Below are 17,284 nucleotides of genomic sequence, written 5' to 3' on the forward strand. Positions count from 1 at the left end.
AGTTCAGAACACGATGTTAGTTAGATTAAATCTCTAAGAATTCCAAAAAATAGATCATGGAATTGTATGAGAATATATCTGAAAGGCTCGGTTTCCATGGAAATACAGCCTTACTGTGGACGGGGCCGTGTTCTAACAGTGAAAACTGACTTTGAAACAGTTCAGAAATGACGAATATACGGTTTCCATGTATAATTCTTGTTAAATCTGTTAGATATTTAAAAGAAACTTGGTTACAAAACTTTAAATTTCAATCTATAGACCTTAGACCACAATGTGAGTTGGACAGAACCTTTAAGAAATCAAAATAATAGGACCTTCTTTTGTGTAGGAAGGTATCTGAAAAGCTCCGAAAACAAGTAAGTAGAACCTTACTCTCTGGGTGCCGTGTTCAAACACTGAAAGCTGTCCGAGAAACAGCTGTTTAGTCACGAGGATACTAATTATAATTGTATTTCCGGGAAAAAACCCGGCATCAAAATCTTCAAAATTAAAACCTGTAGAGTTCAGAACACGATGTTAGTTAGATTAAATCTCTAAGAAGTCAATAAAATAGATCCTGGAGTTGTATGGGCATATATCTGAAACTCTAGGCTTCCATGTAAATACAGCCTTACTGTAACTGGGCTTTGTGCTAGAGTGAAAACTGACTTTCAAACAAGTGGGAAATGACGAATTGACGGTTGCCATATATAATTCCTGTTCAATCTGTTAGATATTGAAAAGAAACTTGGTTACAACAGTTTAAAATTCAATCCATAGACCTTAGAACACTATGTGAGTTGGACCGAACCTTTTAGAAATCAAAATAATAGAATCTTGTTTGGTGTAGGATGGTATCTGAAAAGCTCGGAAAATAAGTAAATAGAGACATACTCTCTGTGGGGCCGTGTTCAAACACTGAAAGACGTCATAGAAATAGTTGTTTAGTCAAGAGGATACCGATTACATTTGTATTTCCGGGAAAAAACTTGTCGTTTTTAGAAAACCCGGCATATATATATTCAAAATTCAAGCCTGTAGAGTTCAGAACACGATGTTAGTTAGATTAAATCTCTAAGAAGTCAATAAAATAGATCCTGGAGTTGTATGGGAATATATCAGAAAGGTTAGGGTCCATGTAAATACAGCTTTACACTATCGGGGCCGTGTTCTAACAGTGAAAACTGACTTTCAAACACTTCTAAAATAACGAATATACGGTTGCCATATATAATTCCTGTTCATTCTGTTATTTAAAAGAAACCCGGTTACAACCCTTTAAAATAGATTCTATAGACCTTAGAACACAATATGAGTTGGACAGAACCTTTAAGAAATCAAAATAATAGGACCTTCTTTTGTGTAGTAGGGTATCTGAAAAGCGAGAAAACAAGTAAGTAGAGCCATACTCTCTGTGGGGCCATGATCCAAAACTGAAAGCCGTCATAGAAACAGCTGTTTAGTCACGAGGATACTGATTACATTTGTATTTATGGGAAAAAACTTGGCGTTTTTAAAAAACGCCACATAAAATTCTTCAAAATAGGAGCCTGTGGAGTTCAGAACACTATGTTAGTTAGATTAAATCTCTGAGAATTCAAAAAAAAATAGAACATGGAATTCTATGAGAATATATCTGAAACGCTAGGTTTCCATGAAAATACAGCCTTGCTGTGGACGGGGCCGTGTTCTAACAGTGAAAACTGACTTTCAAACAGTTCAGAAATGACGAATATACGGTTTCCATGTATAATTCTTGTTAAATCTGTTAGATATTTAAAAGAAACTTGGTTACAAAACTTTAAATTTCAATCTATAGACCTTAGACCACAATGTGAGTTGGACAGAACCTTTAAGAAATCAAAATAATAGGACCTTCTCTTGTGTAGGAAGGTATCTGAAAAGCTCCGAAAACAAGTAAGTAGAACCTTACTCTCTGGGTGCCGTGTTCAAACACTGAAAGCTGTCCGAGAAACAGCTGTTTAGTCACGAGGATACTAATTATAATTGTATTTCCGGGAAAAAACCCGGCATCAAAATCTTCAAAATTAAAACCTGTAGAGTTCAGAACACGATGTTAGTTAGATTAAATCTCTAAGAAGTCAATAAAATAGATCCTGGAGTTGTATGGGCATATATCTGAAACTCTAGGCTTCCATGTAAATACAGCCTTACTGTAACTGGGCTTTGTGCTAGAGTGAAAACTGACTTTCAAACAAGTGGGAAATGACGAATTGACGGTTGCCATATATAATTCCTGTTCAATCTGTTAGATATTGAAAAGAAACTTTGTTACAACAGTTTAAAATTCAATCCATAGACCTTAGAACACTATGTGAGTTGGACTGAACCTTTTAGAAATCAAAATAATAGAATCTTGTTTGGTGTAGGATGGTATCTGAAAAGCTCGGAAAATAAGTAAATAGAGACATACTCTCTGTGGGGCCGTGTTCAAACACTGAAAGACGTCATAGAAACAGTTGTTTAGTCAAGAGGATACCGATTACATTTGTATTTCCGGGAAAAAACTTGTCGTTTTTAGAAAACCCGGCATATATATATTCAAAATTCAAGCCTGTAGAGTTCAGAACACGATGTTAGTTAGATTAAATCTCTAAGAAGTCAATAAAATAGATCCTGGAGTTGTATGGGAATATATTAGAAAGGTTAGGGTCCATGTAAATACAGCTTTACACTATCGGGGCCGTGTTCTAACAGTGAAAACTGACTTTCAAACACTTCTAAAATAACGAATATACGGTTGCCATATATAATTCCTGTTCATTCTGTTATTTAAAAGAAACCTGGTTACAACCCTTTAAAATAGATTCTATAGACCTTAGAACACAATATGAGTTGGACAGAACCTTTAAGAAATCAAAATAATAGGACCTTCTTTTGTGTAGTAGGGTATCTGAAAAGCGAGAAAACAAGTAAGTAGAGCCATACTCTCTGTGGGGCCATGATCCAAAACTGAAAGCCGTCATAGAAACAGCTGTTTAGTCACGAGGATACTGATTACATTTGTATTTATGGGAAAAAACTTGGCGTTTTTAAAAAACGCCACATAAAATTCTTCAAAATACGAGCCTGTGGAGTTCAGAACACTATGTTAGTTAGATTAAATCTCTAAGAATTCAAAAAAAATAGAACATGGAATTCTATGAGAATATATCTGAAACGCTAGGTTTCCATGAAAATACAGCCTTGCTGTGGACGGGGCCGTGTTCTAACGGTGAAAACTGACTTTCAAACAGTTCAGAAATGACGAATATACGGTTTCCATGTATAATTCTTGTTAAATCTGTTAGATATTTAAAAGAAACTTGGTTACAAAACTTTAAATTTCAATCTATAGACCTTAGACCACAATGTGAGTTGGACAGAACCTTTAAGAAATCAAAATAATAGGACCTTCTTTTGTGTAAGAAGGTATCTGAAAAGCTCCGAAAACAAGTAAGTAGAACCTTACTCTCTGGGTGCCGTGTTCAAACACTGAAAGCTGTCCGAGAAACAGCTGTTTAGTCACGAGGATACTGATTACATTTGTATTTATGGGAAAAAACTTGGCGTTTTTAAAAAAGGCCACATAAAATTCTTCAAAATACGAGCCTGTAGAGTTCAGAACACGATGTTAGTTAGATTAAATCTCTAAGAATTCAAAAAAATAGATCATGGAATTGTATGAGAATATATCTGAAAGGCTCGGTTTCCATGGAAATACAGCCTTACTGTGGACGGGGCCGTGTTCTAACATTTTAAAACTGACTTTCAAACAGTTCAGAAATGACGAATATACGGTTTCCATTTATAATTCTTATTAAATCTGTTCGATATTTAAAAGAAACTTGGTTACAAAACTTTAAATTTCAATCTATAGACCTTAGACCACAATGTGAGTTGGACAGAACCTTTAAGAAATTAAAATAATAGGACCTTCTTTTGTGTAGGAAGGTATCTGAAAAGCTAAGAAATCAGGTAAGTAGAGTCTTACTGTCTGTGGGGCCATGATCCAAAACTGAAAGCCGTCAAAGAAACAGCTGTTTAGTCACGAGGATACTGATTACATTTGTATTTATGGGAAAAAACTTGGCGTTTTTAAAAAAGGCCACATAAAATTCTTCAAAATACGAGCCTGTAGAGTTCAGAACACGATGTTAGTTAGATTAAATCTCTAAGAATTCAAAAAAATAGATCATGGAATTGTATGAGAATATATCTGAAACGCTCGGTTTCCATGGAAATACAGCCTTACTGTGGACGGGGCCGTGTTCTAACAGTGAAAACTGACTTTCAAACAGTTCAGAAATGACGAATATACGGTTTCCATGTATAATTCTTGTTAAATCTGTTAGATATTTAAAAGAAACTTGGTTACAAAACTTTAAATTTCAATCTATAGACCTTAGACCACAATGTGAGTTGGACAGAACCTTTAAGAAATCAAAATAATAGGACCTTCTTTTGTGTAGGAAGGTATCTGAAAAGCTCCGAAAACAAGTAAGTAGAACCTTACTCTCTGGGTGCCGTGTTCAAACACTGAAAGCTGTCCGAGAAACAGCTGTTTAGTCACGAGGATACTAATTATAATTGTATTTCCGGGAAAAAACCCGGCATCAAAATCTTCAAAATTAAAACCTGTAGAGTTCAGAACACGATGTTAGTTAGATTAAATCTCTAAGAAGTCAATAAAATAGATCCTGGAGTTGTATGGGCATATATCTGAAACTCTAGGCTTCCATGTAAATACAGCCTTACTGTAACTGGGCTTTGTGCTAGAGTGAAAACTGACTTTCAAACAAGTGGGAAATGACGAATTGACGGTTGCCATATATAATTCCTGTTCAATCTGTTAGATATTGAAAAGAAACTTGGTTACAACAGTTTAAAATTCAATCCATAGACCTTAGAACACTATGTGAGTTGGACTGAACCTTTTAGAAATCAAAATAATAGAATCTTGTTTGGTGTAGGATGGTATCTGAAAAGCTCGGAAAATAAGTAAATAGAGACATACTCTCTGTGGGGCCGTGTTCAAACACTGAAAGACGTCATAGAAACAGTTGTTTAGTCAAGAGGATACCGATTACATTTGTATTTCCGGGAAAAAACTTGTCGTTTTTAGAAAACCCGGCATATATATATTCAAAATTCAAGCCTGTAGAGTTCAGAACACGATGTTAGTTAGATTAAATCTCTAAGAAGTCAATAAAATAGATCCTGGAGTTGTATGGGAATATATCTGAAACGTTAGGGTCCATGTAAATACAGCTTTACACTATCGGGGCCGTGTTCTAACAGTGAAAACTGACTTTCAAACACTTCTAAAATAACGAATATACGGTTGCCATATATAATTCCTGTTCATTCTGTTATTTAAAAGAAACCTGGTTACAACCCTTTAAAATAGATTCTATAGACCTTAGAACACAATATGAGTTGGACAGAACCTTTAAGAAATCAAAATAATAGGACCTTCTTTTGTGTAGTAGGGTATCTGAAAAGCTGAGAAAACAAGTAAGTAGAGCCATACTCTCTGTGGGGCCATGATCCAAAACTGAAAGCCGTCATAGAAACAGCTGTTTAGTCACGAGGATACTGATTACATTTGTATTTATGGGATAAAACTTGGCGTTTTTAAAAAACGCCACATAAAATTCTTCAAAATAGGAGCCTGTGGAGTTCAGAACACGATGTTAGTTAGATTAAATCTCTAAGAATTCAAAAAAAATAGAACATGGAATTCTATGAGAATATATCTGAAACGCTAGGTTTCCATGAAAATACAGCCTTGCTGTGGACGGGGCCGTGTTCTAACAGTGAAAACTGACTTTCAAACAGTTCAGAAATGACGAATATACGGTTTCCAAGTATAATTCTTGTTAAATCTGTTAGATATTTAAAAGAAACTTGGTTACAAAACTTTAAATTTCAATCTATAGACCTTAGACCACAATGTGAGTTGGACAGAACCTTTAAGAAATCAAAATAATAGGACCTTCTTTTGTGTAGGAAGGTATCTGAAAAGCTCCGAAAACAAGTAAGTAGAACCTTACTCTCTGGGTGCCGTGTTCAAACACTGAAAGCTGTCCGAGAAACAGCTGTTTAGTCACGAGGATACTAATTATAATTGTATTTCCGGGAAAAAACCCGGCATCCAAATCTTCAAAATTAAAACCTGTAGAGTTCAGAACACGATGTTAGTTAGATTAAATCTCTAAGAAGTCAATAAAATAGATCCTGGAGTTGTATGGGCATATATCTGAAACTCTAGGCTTCCATGTAAATACAGCCTTACTGTAACTGGGCTTTGTGCTAGAGTGAAAACTGACTTTCAAACAAGTGGGAAATGACGAATTGACGGTTGCCATATATAATTCCTGTTCAATCTGTTAGATATTGAAAAGAAACTTGGTTACAACAGTTTAAAATTCAATCCATAGACCTTAGAACACTATGTGAGTTGGACTGAACCTTTTAGAAATCAAAATAATAGAATCTTGTTTGGTGTAGGATGGTATCTGAAAAGCTCGGAAAATAAGTAAATAGAGACATACTCTCTGTGGGGCCGTGTTCAAACACTGAAAGACGTCATAGAAACAGTTGTTTAGTCAAGAGGATACCGATTACATTTGTATTTCCGGGAAAAAACTTGTCGTTTTTAGAAAACCCGGCATATATATATTCAAAATTCAAGCCTGTAGAGTTCAGAACACGATGTTAGTTAGATTAAATCTCTAAGAAGTCACTAAAATAGATCCTGGAGTTGTATGGGAATATATCTGAAACGTTAGGGAACATGTAAATACAGCTTTACACTATCGGGGCCATGTTCTAAGAGTGAAAACTGACTTTCAAACACTTCTAAAATAACGAATATACGGTTGCCATATATAATTCCTGTTCATTCTGTTATTTAAAAGAAACCTGGTTACAACCCTTTAAAATAGATTCTATAGACCTTAGAACACAATATGAGTTGGACAGAACCTTTAAGAAATCAAAATAATAGGACCTTCTTTTGTGTAGTAGGGTATCTGAAAAGCTGAGAAAACAAGTAAGTAGAGCCATACTCTCTGTGGGGCCATGATCCAAAACTGAAAGCCGTCATAGAAACAGCTGTTTAGTCACGAGGATACTGATTACATTTGTATTTATGGGAAAAAACTTGGCGTTTTTAAAAAACGCCACATAAAATTCTTCAAAATAGGAGCGTGTGGAGTTCAGAACACTATGTTAGTTAGATTAAATCTCTGAGAATTCAAAAAAAATAGAACATGGAATTCTATGAGAATATATCTGAAACGCTAGGTTTCCATGAAAATACAGCCTTGCTGTGGACGGGGCCGTGTTCTAACAGTGAAAACTGACTTTCAAACAGTTCAGAAATGACGAATATACGGTTTCCATGTATAATTCTTGTTAAATCTGTTAGATATTTAAAAGAAACTTGGTTACAAAACTTTAAATTTCAATCTATAGACCTTAGACCACAATGTGAGTTGGACAGAACCTTTAAGAAATCAAAATAATAGGACCTTCTTTTGTGTAGGAAGGTATCTGAAAAGCTCCGAAAACAAGTAAGTAGAACCTTACTCTCTGGGTGCCGTGTTCAAACACTGAAAGCTGTCCGAGAAACAGCTGTTTAGTCACGAGGATACTAATTATAATTGTATTTCCGGGAAAAAACCCGGCATCAAAATCTTCAAAATTAAAACCTGTAGAGTTCAGAACACGATGTTAGTTAGATTAAATCTCTAAGAAGTCAATAAAATAGATCCTGGAGTTGTATGGGCATATATCTGAAACTCTAGGCTTCCATGTAAATACAGCCTTACTGTAACTGGGCTTTGTGCTAGAGTGAAAACTGACTTTCAAACAAGTGGGAAATGACGAATTGACGGTTGCCATATATAATTCCTGTTCAATCTGTTAGATATTGAAAAGAAACTTGGTTACAACAGTTTAAAATTCAATCCATAGACCTTAGAACACTATGTGAGTTGGACTGAACCTTTTAGAAATCAAAATAATAGAATCTTGTTTGGTGTAGGATGGTATCTGAAAAGCTCGGAAAATAAGTAAATAGAGACATACTCTCTGTGGGGCCGTGTTCAAACACTGAAAGACGTCATAGAAACAGTTGTTTAGTCAAGAGGATACCGATTACATTTGTATTTCCGGGAAAAAACTTGTCGTTTTTAGAAAACCCGGCATATATATATTCAAAATTCAAGCCTGTAGAGTTCAGAAAACGATGTTAGTTAGATTAAATCTCTAAGAAGTCAATAAAATAGATCCTGGAGTTGTATGGGAATATATCTGAAACGTTAGGGAACATGTAAATACAGCTTTACACTATCGGGGCCGTGTTCTAAGAGTGAAAACTGACTTTCAAACACTTCTAAAATAACGAATATACGGTTGCCATATATAATTCCTGTTCATTCTGTTATTTAAAAGAAACCTGGTTACAACCCTTTAAAATAGATTCTATAGACCTTAGAACACAATATGAGTTGGACAGAACCTTTAAGAAATCAAAATAATAGGACCTTCTTTTGTGTAGTAGGGTATCTGAAAAGCTGAGAAAACAAGTAAGTAGAGCCATACTCTCTGTGGGGCCATGATCCAAAACTGAAAGCCGTCATAGAAACAGCTGTTTAGTCACGAGGATACTGATTACATTTGTATTTATGGGAAAAAACTTGGCGTTTTTAAAAAACGCCACATAAAATTCTTCAAAATAGGAGCCTGTGGAGTTCAGAACGCGATGTTAGTTAGATTAAATCTCTAAGAATTCAAAAAAAATAGAACATGGAATTCTATGAGAATATATCTGAAACGCTAGGTTTCCATGAAAATACAGCCTTGCTGTGGACGGGGCCGTGTTCTAACAGTGAAAACTGACTTTCAAACAGTTCAGAAATGACGAATATACGGTTTCCATGTATAATTCTTGTTAAATCTGTTAGATATTTAAAAGAAACTTGGTTACAAAACTTTAAATTTCAATCTATAAACCTTAGACCACAATGTGAGTTGGACAGAACCTTTAAGAAATCAAAATAATAGGACCTTCTTTTGTGTAAGAAGGTATCTGAAAAGCTCCGAAAACAAGTAAGTAGAACCTTACTCTCTGGGTGCCGTGTTCAAACACTGAAAGCTGTCCGAGAAACAGCTGTTTAGTCACGAGGATACTGATTACATTTGTATTTATGGGAAAAAACTTGGCGTTTTTAAAAAAGGCCACATAAAATTCTTCAAAATACGAGCCTGTAGAGTTCAGAACACGATGTTAGTTAGATTAAATCTCTAAGAATTCAAAAAAATAGATCATGGAATTGTATGAGAATATATCTGAAAGGCTCGGTTTCCATGGAAATACAGCCTTACTGTGGACGGGGCCGTGTTCTAACATTTTAAAACTGACTTTCAAACAGTTCAGAAATGACGAATATACGGTTTCCATTTATAATTCTTATTAAATCTGTTCGATATTTAAAAGAAACTTGGTTACAAAACTTTAAATTTCAATCTATAGACCTTAGACCACAATGGGAGTTGGACAGAACCTTTAAGAAATTAAAATAATAGGACCTTCTTTTGTGTAGGAAGGTATCTGAAAAGCTAAGAAATCAGGTAAGTAGAGTCTTACTGTCTGTGGGGCCATGATCCAAAACTGAAAGCCGTCAAAGAAACAGCTGTTTAGTCACGAGGATACTGATTACATTTGTATTTATGGGAAAAAACTTGGCGTTTTTAAAAAAGGCCACATAAAATTCTTCAAAATACGAGCCTGTAGAGTTCAGAACACGATGTTAGTTAGATTAAATCTCTAAGAATTCAAAAAAATAGATCATGGAATTGTATGAGAATATATCTGAAACGCTCGGTTTCCATGGAAATACAGCCTTACTGTGGACGGGGCCGTGTTCTAACAGTGAAAACTGACTTTCAAACAGTTCAGAAATGACGAATATACGGTTTCCATGTATAATTCTTGTTAAATCTGTTAGATATTTAAAAGAAACTTGGTTACAAAACTTTAAATTTCAATCTATAGACCTTAGACCACAATGTGAGTTGGACAGAACCTTTAAGAAATCAAAATAATAGGACCTTCTTTTGTGTAGGAAGGTATCTGAAAAGCTCCGAAAACAAGTAAGTAGAACCTTACTCTCTGGGTGCCGTGTTCAAACACTGAAAGCTGTCCGAGAAACAGCTGTTTAGTCACGAGGATACTAATTATAATTGTATTTCCGGGAAAAAACCCGGCATCAAAATCTTCAAAATTAAAACCTGTAGAGTTCAGAACACGATGTTAGTTAGATTAAATCTCTAAGAAGTCAATAAAATAGATCCTGGAGTTGTATGGGCATATATCTGAAACTCTAGGCTTCCATGTAAATACAGCCTTACTGTAACTGGGCTTTGTGCTAGAGTGAAAACTGACTTTCAAACAAGTGGGAAATGACGAATTGACGGTTGCCATATATAATTCCTGTTCAATCTGTTAGATATTGAAAAGAAACTTGGTTACAACAGTTTAAAATTCAATCCATAGACCTTAGAACACTATGTGAGTTGGACTGAACCTTTTAGAAATCAAAATAATAGAATCTTGTTTGGTGTAGGATGGTATCTGAAAAGCTCGGAAAATAAGTAAATAGAGACATACTCTCTGTGGGGCCGTGTTCAAACACTGAAAGACGTCATAGAAACAGTTGTTTAGTCAAGAGGATACCGATTACATTTGTATTTCCGGGAAAAAACTTGTCGTTTTTAGAAAACCCGGCATATATATATTCAAAATTCAAGCCTGTAGAGTTCAGAACACGATGTTAGTTAGATTAAATCTCTAAGAAGTCAATAAAATAGATCCTGGAGTTGTATGGGAATATATCTGAAACGTTAGGGTCCATGTAAATACAGCTTTACACTATCGGGGCCGTGTTCTAACAGTGAAAACTGACTTTCAAACACTTCTAAAATAACGAATATACGGTTGCCATATATAATTCCTGTTCATTCTGTTATTTAAAAGAAACCTGGTTACAACCCTTTAAAATAGATTCTATAGACCTTAGAACACAATATGAGTTGGACAGAACCTTTAAGAAATCAAAATAATAGGACCTTCTTTTGTGTAGTAGGGTATCTGAAAAGCTGAGAAAACAAGTAAGTAGAGCCATACTCTCTGTGGGGCCATGATCCAAAACTGAAAGCCGTCATAGAAACAGCTGTTTAGTCACGAGGATACTGATTACATTTGTATTTATGGGATAAAACTTGGCGTTTTTAAAAAACGCCACATAAAATTCTTCAAAATAGGAGCCTGTGGAGTTCAGAACACGATGTTAGTTAGATTAAATCTCTAAGAATTCAAAAAAAATAGAACATGGAATTCTATGAGAATATATCTGAAACGCTAGGTTTCCATGAAAATACAGCCTTGCTGTGGACGGGGCCGTGTTCTAACAGTGAAAACTGACTTTCAAACAGTTCAGAAATGACGAATATACGGTTTCCAAGTATAATTCTTGTTAAATCTGTTAGATATTTAAAAGAAACTTGGTTACAAAACTTTAAATTTCAATCTATAGACCTTAGACCACAATGTGAGTTGGACAGAACCTTTAAGAAATCAAAATAATAGGACCTTCTTTTGTGTAGGAAGGTATCTGAAAAGCTCCGAAAACAAGTAAGTAGAACCTTACTCTCTGGGTGCCGTGTTCAAACACTGAAAGCTGTCCGAGAAACAGCTGTTTAGTCACGAGGATACTAATTATAATTGTATTTCCGGGAAAAAACCCGGCATCCAAATCTTCAAAATTAAAACCTGTAGAGTTCAGAACACGATGTTAGTTAGATTAAATCTCTAAGAAGTCAATAAAATAGATCCTGGAGTTGTATGGGCATATATCTGAAACTCTAGGCTTCCATGTAAATACAGCCTTACTGTAACTGGGCTTTGTGCTAGAGTGAAAACTGACTTTCAAACAAGTGGGAAATGACGAATTGACGGTTGCCATATATAATTCCTGTTCAATCTGTTAGATATTGAAAAGAAACTTGGTTACAACAGTTTAAAATTCAATCCATAGACCTTAGAACACTATGTGAGTTGGACTGAACCTTTTAGAAATCAAAATAATAGAATCTTGTTTGGTGTAGGATGGTATCTGAAAAGCTCGGAAAATAAGTAAATAGAGACATACTCTCTGTGGGGCCGTGTTCAAACACTGAAAGACGTCATAGAAACAGTTGTTTAGTCAAGAGGATACCGATTACATTTGTATTTCCGGGAAAAAACTTGTCGTTTTTAGAAAACCCGGCATATATATATTCAAAATTCAAGCCTGTAGAGTTCAGAACACGATGTTAGTTAGATTAAATCTCTAAGAAGTCACTAAAATAGATCCTGGAGTTGTATGGGAATATATCTGAAACGTTAGGGAACATGTAAATACAGCTTTACACTATCGGGGCCATGTTCTAAGAGTGAAAACTGACTTTCAAACACTTCTAAAATAACGAATATACGGTTGCCATATATAATTCCTGTTCATTCTGTTATTTAAAAGAAACCTGGTTACAACCCTTTAAAATAGATTCTATAGACCTTAGAACACAATATGAGTTGGACAGAACCTTTAAGAAATCAAAATAATAGGACCTTCTTTTGTGTAGTAGGGTATCTGAAAAGCTGAGAAAACAAGTAAGTAGAGCCATACTCTCTGTGGGGCCATGATCCAAAACTGAAAGCCGTCATAGAAACAGCTGTTTAGTCACGAGGATACTGATTACATTTGTATTTATGGGAAAAAACTTGGCGTTTTTAAAAAACGCCACATAAAATTCTTCAAAATAGGAGCGTGTGGAGTTCAGAACACTATGTTAGTTAGATTAAATCTCTGAGAATTCAAAAAAAATAGAACATGGAATTCTATGAGAATATATCTGAAACGCTAGGTTTCCATGAAAATACAGCCTTGCTGTGGACGGGGCCGTGTTCTAACAGTGAAAACTGACTTTCAAACAGTTCAGAAATGACGAATATACGGTTTCCATGTATAATTCTTGTTAAATCTGTTAGATATTTAAAAGAAACTTGGTTACAAAACTTTAAATTTCAATCTATAGACCTTAGACCACAATGTGAGTTGGACAGAACCTTTAAGAAATCAAAATAATAGGACCTTCTTTTGTGTAGGAAGGTATCTGAAAAGCTCCGAAAACAAGTAAGTAGAACCTTACTCTCTGGGTGCCGTGTTCAAACACTGAAAGCTGTCCGAGAAACAGCTGTTTAGTCACGAGGATACTAATTATAATTGTATTTCCGGGAAAAAACCCGGCATCAAAATCTTCAAAATTAAAACCTGTAGAGTTCAGAACACGATGTTAGTTAGATTAAATCTCTAAGAAGTCAATAAAATAGATCCTGGAGTTGTAAGGGCATATATCTGAAACTCTAGGCTTCCATGTAAATACAGCCTTACTGTAACTGGGCTTTGTGCTAGAGTGAAAACTGACTTTCAAACAAGTGGGAAATGACGAATTGACGGTTGCCATATATAATTCCTGTTCAATCTGTTAGATATTGAAAAGAAACTTGGTTACAACAGTTTAAAATTCAATCCATAGACCTTAGAACACTATGTGAGTTGGACTGAACCTTTTAGAAATCAAAATAATAGAATCTTGTTTGGTGTAGGATGGTATCTGAAAAGCTCGGAAAATAAGTAAATAGAGACATACTCTCTGTGGGGCCGTGTTCAAACACTGAAAGACGTCATAGAAACAGTTGTTTAGTCAAGAGGATACCGATTACATTTGTATTTCCGGGAAAAAACTTGTCGTTTTTAGAAAACCCGGCATATATATATTCAAAATTCAAGCCTGTAGAGTTCAGAACACGATGTTAGTTAGATTAAATCTCTAAGAAGTCAATAAAATAGATCCTGGAGTTGTATGGGAATATATCTGAAACGTTAGGGTCCATGTAAATACAGCTTTACACTATCGGGGCCGTGTTCTAACAGTGAAAACTGACTTTCAAACACTTCTAAAATAACGAATATACGGTTGCCATATATAATTCCTGTTCATTCTGTTATTTAAAAGAAACCTGGTTACAACCCTTTAAAATAGATTCTATAGACCTTAGAACACAATATGAGTTGGACAGAACCTTTAAGAAATCAAAATAATAGGACCTTCTTTTGTGTAGTAGGGTATCTGAAAAGCTGAGAAAACAAGTAAGTAGAGCCATACTCTCTGTGGGGCCATGATCCAAAACTGAAAGCCGTCATAGAAACAGCTGTTTAGTCACGAGGATACTGATTACATTTGTATTTATGGGATAAAACTTGGCGTTTTTAAAAAACGCCACATAAAATTCTTCAAAATAGGAGCCTGTGGAGTTCAGAACACGATGTTAGTTAGATTAAATCTCTAAGAATTCAAAAAAAATAGAACATGGAATTCTATGAGAATATATCTGAAACGCTAGGTTTCCATGAAAATACAGCCTTGCTGTGGACGGGGCCGTGTTCTAACAGTGAAAACTGACTTTCAAACAGTTCAGAAATGACGAATATACGGTTTCCATGTATAATTCTTGTTAAATCTGTTAGATATTTAAAAGAAACTTGGTTACAAAACTTTAAATTTCAATCTATAGACCTTAGACCACAATGTGAGTTGGACAGAACCTTTAAGAAATCAAAATAATAGGACCTTCTTTTGTGTAGGAAGGTATCTGAAAAGCTCCGAAAACAAGTAAGTAGAACCTTACTCTCTGGGTGCCGTGTTCAAACACTGAAAGCTGTCCGAGAAACAGCTGTTTAGTCACGAGGATACTAATTATAATTGTATTTCCGGGAAAAAACCCGGCATCAAAATCTTCAAAATTAAAACCTGTAGAGTTCAGAACACGATGTTAGTTAGATTAAATCTCTAAGAAGTCAATAAAATAGATCCTGGAGTTGTATGGGCATATATCTGAAACTCTAGGCTTCCATGTAAATACAGCCTTACTGTAACTGGGCTTTGTGCTAGAGTGAAAACTGACTTTCAAACAAGTGGGAAATGACGAATTGACGGTTGCCATATATAATTCCTGTTCAATCTGTTAGATATTGAAAAGAAACTTGGTTACAACAGTTTAAAATTCAATCCATAGACCTTAGAACACTATGTGAGTTGGACTGAACCTTTTAGAAATCAAAATAATAGAATCTTGTTTGGTGTAGGATGGTATCTGAAAAGCTCGGAAAATAAGTAAATAGAGACATACTCTCTGTGGGGCCGTGTTCAAACACTGAAAGACGTCATAGAAACAGTTGTTTAGTCAAGAGGATACCGATTACATTTGTATTTCCGGGAAAAAACTTGTCGTTTTTAGAAAACCCGGCATATATATATTCAAAATTCAAGCCTGTAGAGTTCAGAACACGATGTTAGTTAGATTAAATCTCTAAGAAGTCAATAAAATAGATCCTGGAGTTGTATGGGAATATATCTGAAACGTTAGGGAACATGTAAATACAGCTTTACACTATCGGGGCCGTGTTCTAAGAGTGAAAACTGACTTTCAAACACTTCTAAAATAACGAATATACGGTTGCCATATATAATTCCTGTTCATTCTGTTATTTAAAAGAAACCTGGTTACAACCCTTTAAAATAGATTCTATAGACCTTAGAACACAATATGAGTTGGACAGAACCTTTAAGAAATCAAAATAATAGGACCTTCTTTTGTGTAGTAGGGTATCTGAAAAGCTGAGAAAACAAGTAAGTAGAGCCATACTCTCTGTGGGGCCATGATCCAAAACTGAAAGCCGTCATAGAAACAGCTGTTTAGTCACGAGGATACTGATTACATTTGTATTTATGGGAAAAAACTTGGCGTTTTTAAAAAACGCCACATAAAATTCTTCAAAATAGGAGCCTGTGGAGTTCAGAACGCGATGTTAGTTAGATTAAATCTCTAAGAATTCAAAAAAAATAGAACATGGAATTCTATGAGAATATATCTGAAACGCTAGGTTTCCATGAAAATACAGCCTTGCTGTGGACGGGGCCGTGTTCTAACAGTTAAAACTGACTTTCAAACAGTTCAGAAATGACGAATATACGGTTTCCATGTATAATTCTTGTTAAATCTGTTAGATATTTAAAAGAAACTTGGTTACAAAACTTTAAATTTCAATCTATAGACCTTAGACCACAATGTGAGTTGGACAGAACCTTTAAGAAATCAAAATAATAGGACCTTCTTTTGTGTAGGAAGGTATCTGAAAAGCTCCGAAAACAAGTAAGTAGAACCTTACTCTCTGGGTGCCGTGTTCAAACACTGAAAGCTGTCCGAGAAACAGCTGTTTAGTCACGAGGATACTAATTATAATTGTATTTCCGGGAAAAAACCCGGCATCAAAATCTTCAAAATTAAAACCTGTAGAGTTCAGAACACGATGTTAGTTAGATTAAATCTCTAAGAAGTCAATAAAATAGATCCTGGAGTTGTAAGGGCATATATCTGAAACTCTAGGCTTCCATGTAAATACAGCCTTACTGTAACTGGGCTTTGTGCTAGAGTGAAAACTGACTTTCATACAAGTGGGAAATGACGAATTGACGGTTGCCATATATAATTCCTGTTCAATCTGTTAGATATTGAAAAGAAACTTGGTTACAACAGTTTAAAATTCAATCCATAGACCTTAGAACACTATGTGAGTTGGACTGAACCTTTTAGAAATCAAAATAATAGAATCTTGTTTGGTGTAGGATGGTATCTGAAAAGCTCGGAAAATAAGTAAATAGAGACATACTCTCTGTGGGGCCGTGTTCAAACACTGAAAGACGTCATAGAAACAGTTGTTTAGTCAAGAGGATACCGATTACATTTGTATTTCCGGGAAAAAACTTGTCGTTTTTAGAAAACCCGGCATATATATATTCAAAATTCAAGCCTGTAGAGTTCAGAACACGATGTTAGTTAGATTAAATCTCTAAGAAGTCAATAAAATAGATCCTGGAGTTGTATGGGAATATATCTGAAACGTTAGGGTCCATGTAAATACAGATTTACACTATCGGGGCGGTGTTCTAACAGTGAAAACTGACTTTCAAACACTTCAAAAATAACGAATATACGGTTGCCATATATAATTCCTGTTCATTCTGTTATTTAAAAGAAACCTGGTTACAACCCTTTAAAATAGATTCTATAGACCTTAGAACACAATATGAGTTGGACAGAACCTTTAAGAAATCAAAATAATAGGACCTT

The sequence above is a fragment of the Myotis yumanensis genome, unplaced genomic scaffold, assembly GCF_028538775.1.
Source record: "Myotis yumanensis isolate MYYU_CA2020_CCGP unplaced genomic scaffold, mMyoYum1.0.hap1 SCAF_21, whole genome shotgun sequence".
Taxonomy (NCBI): domain Eukaryota; kingdom Metazoa; phylum Chordata; class Mammalia; order Chiroptera; family Vespertilionidae; genus Myotis; species Myotis yumanensis.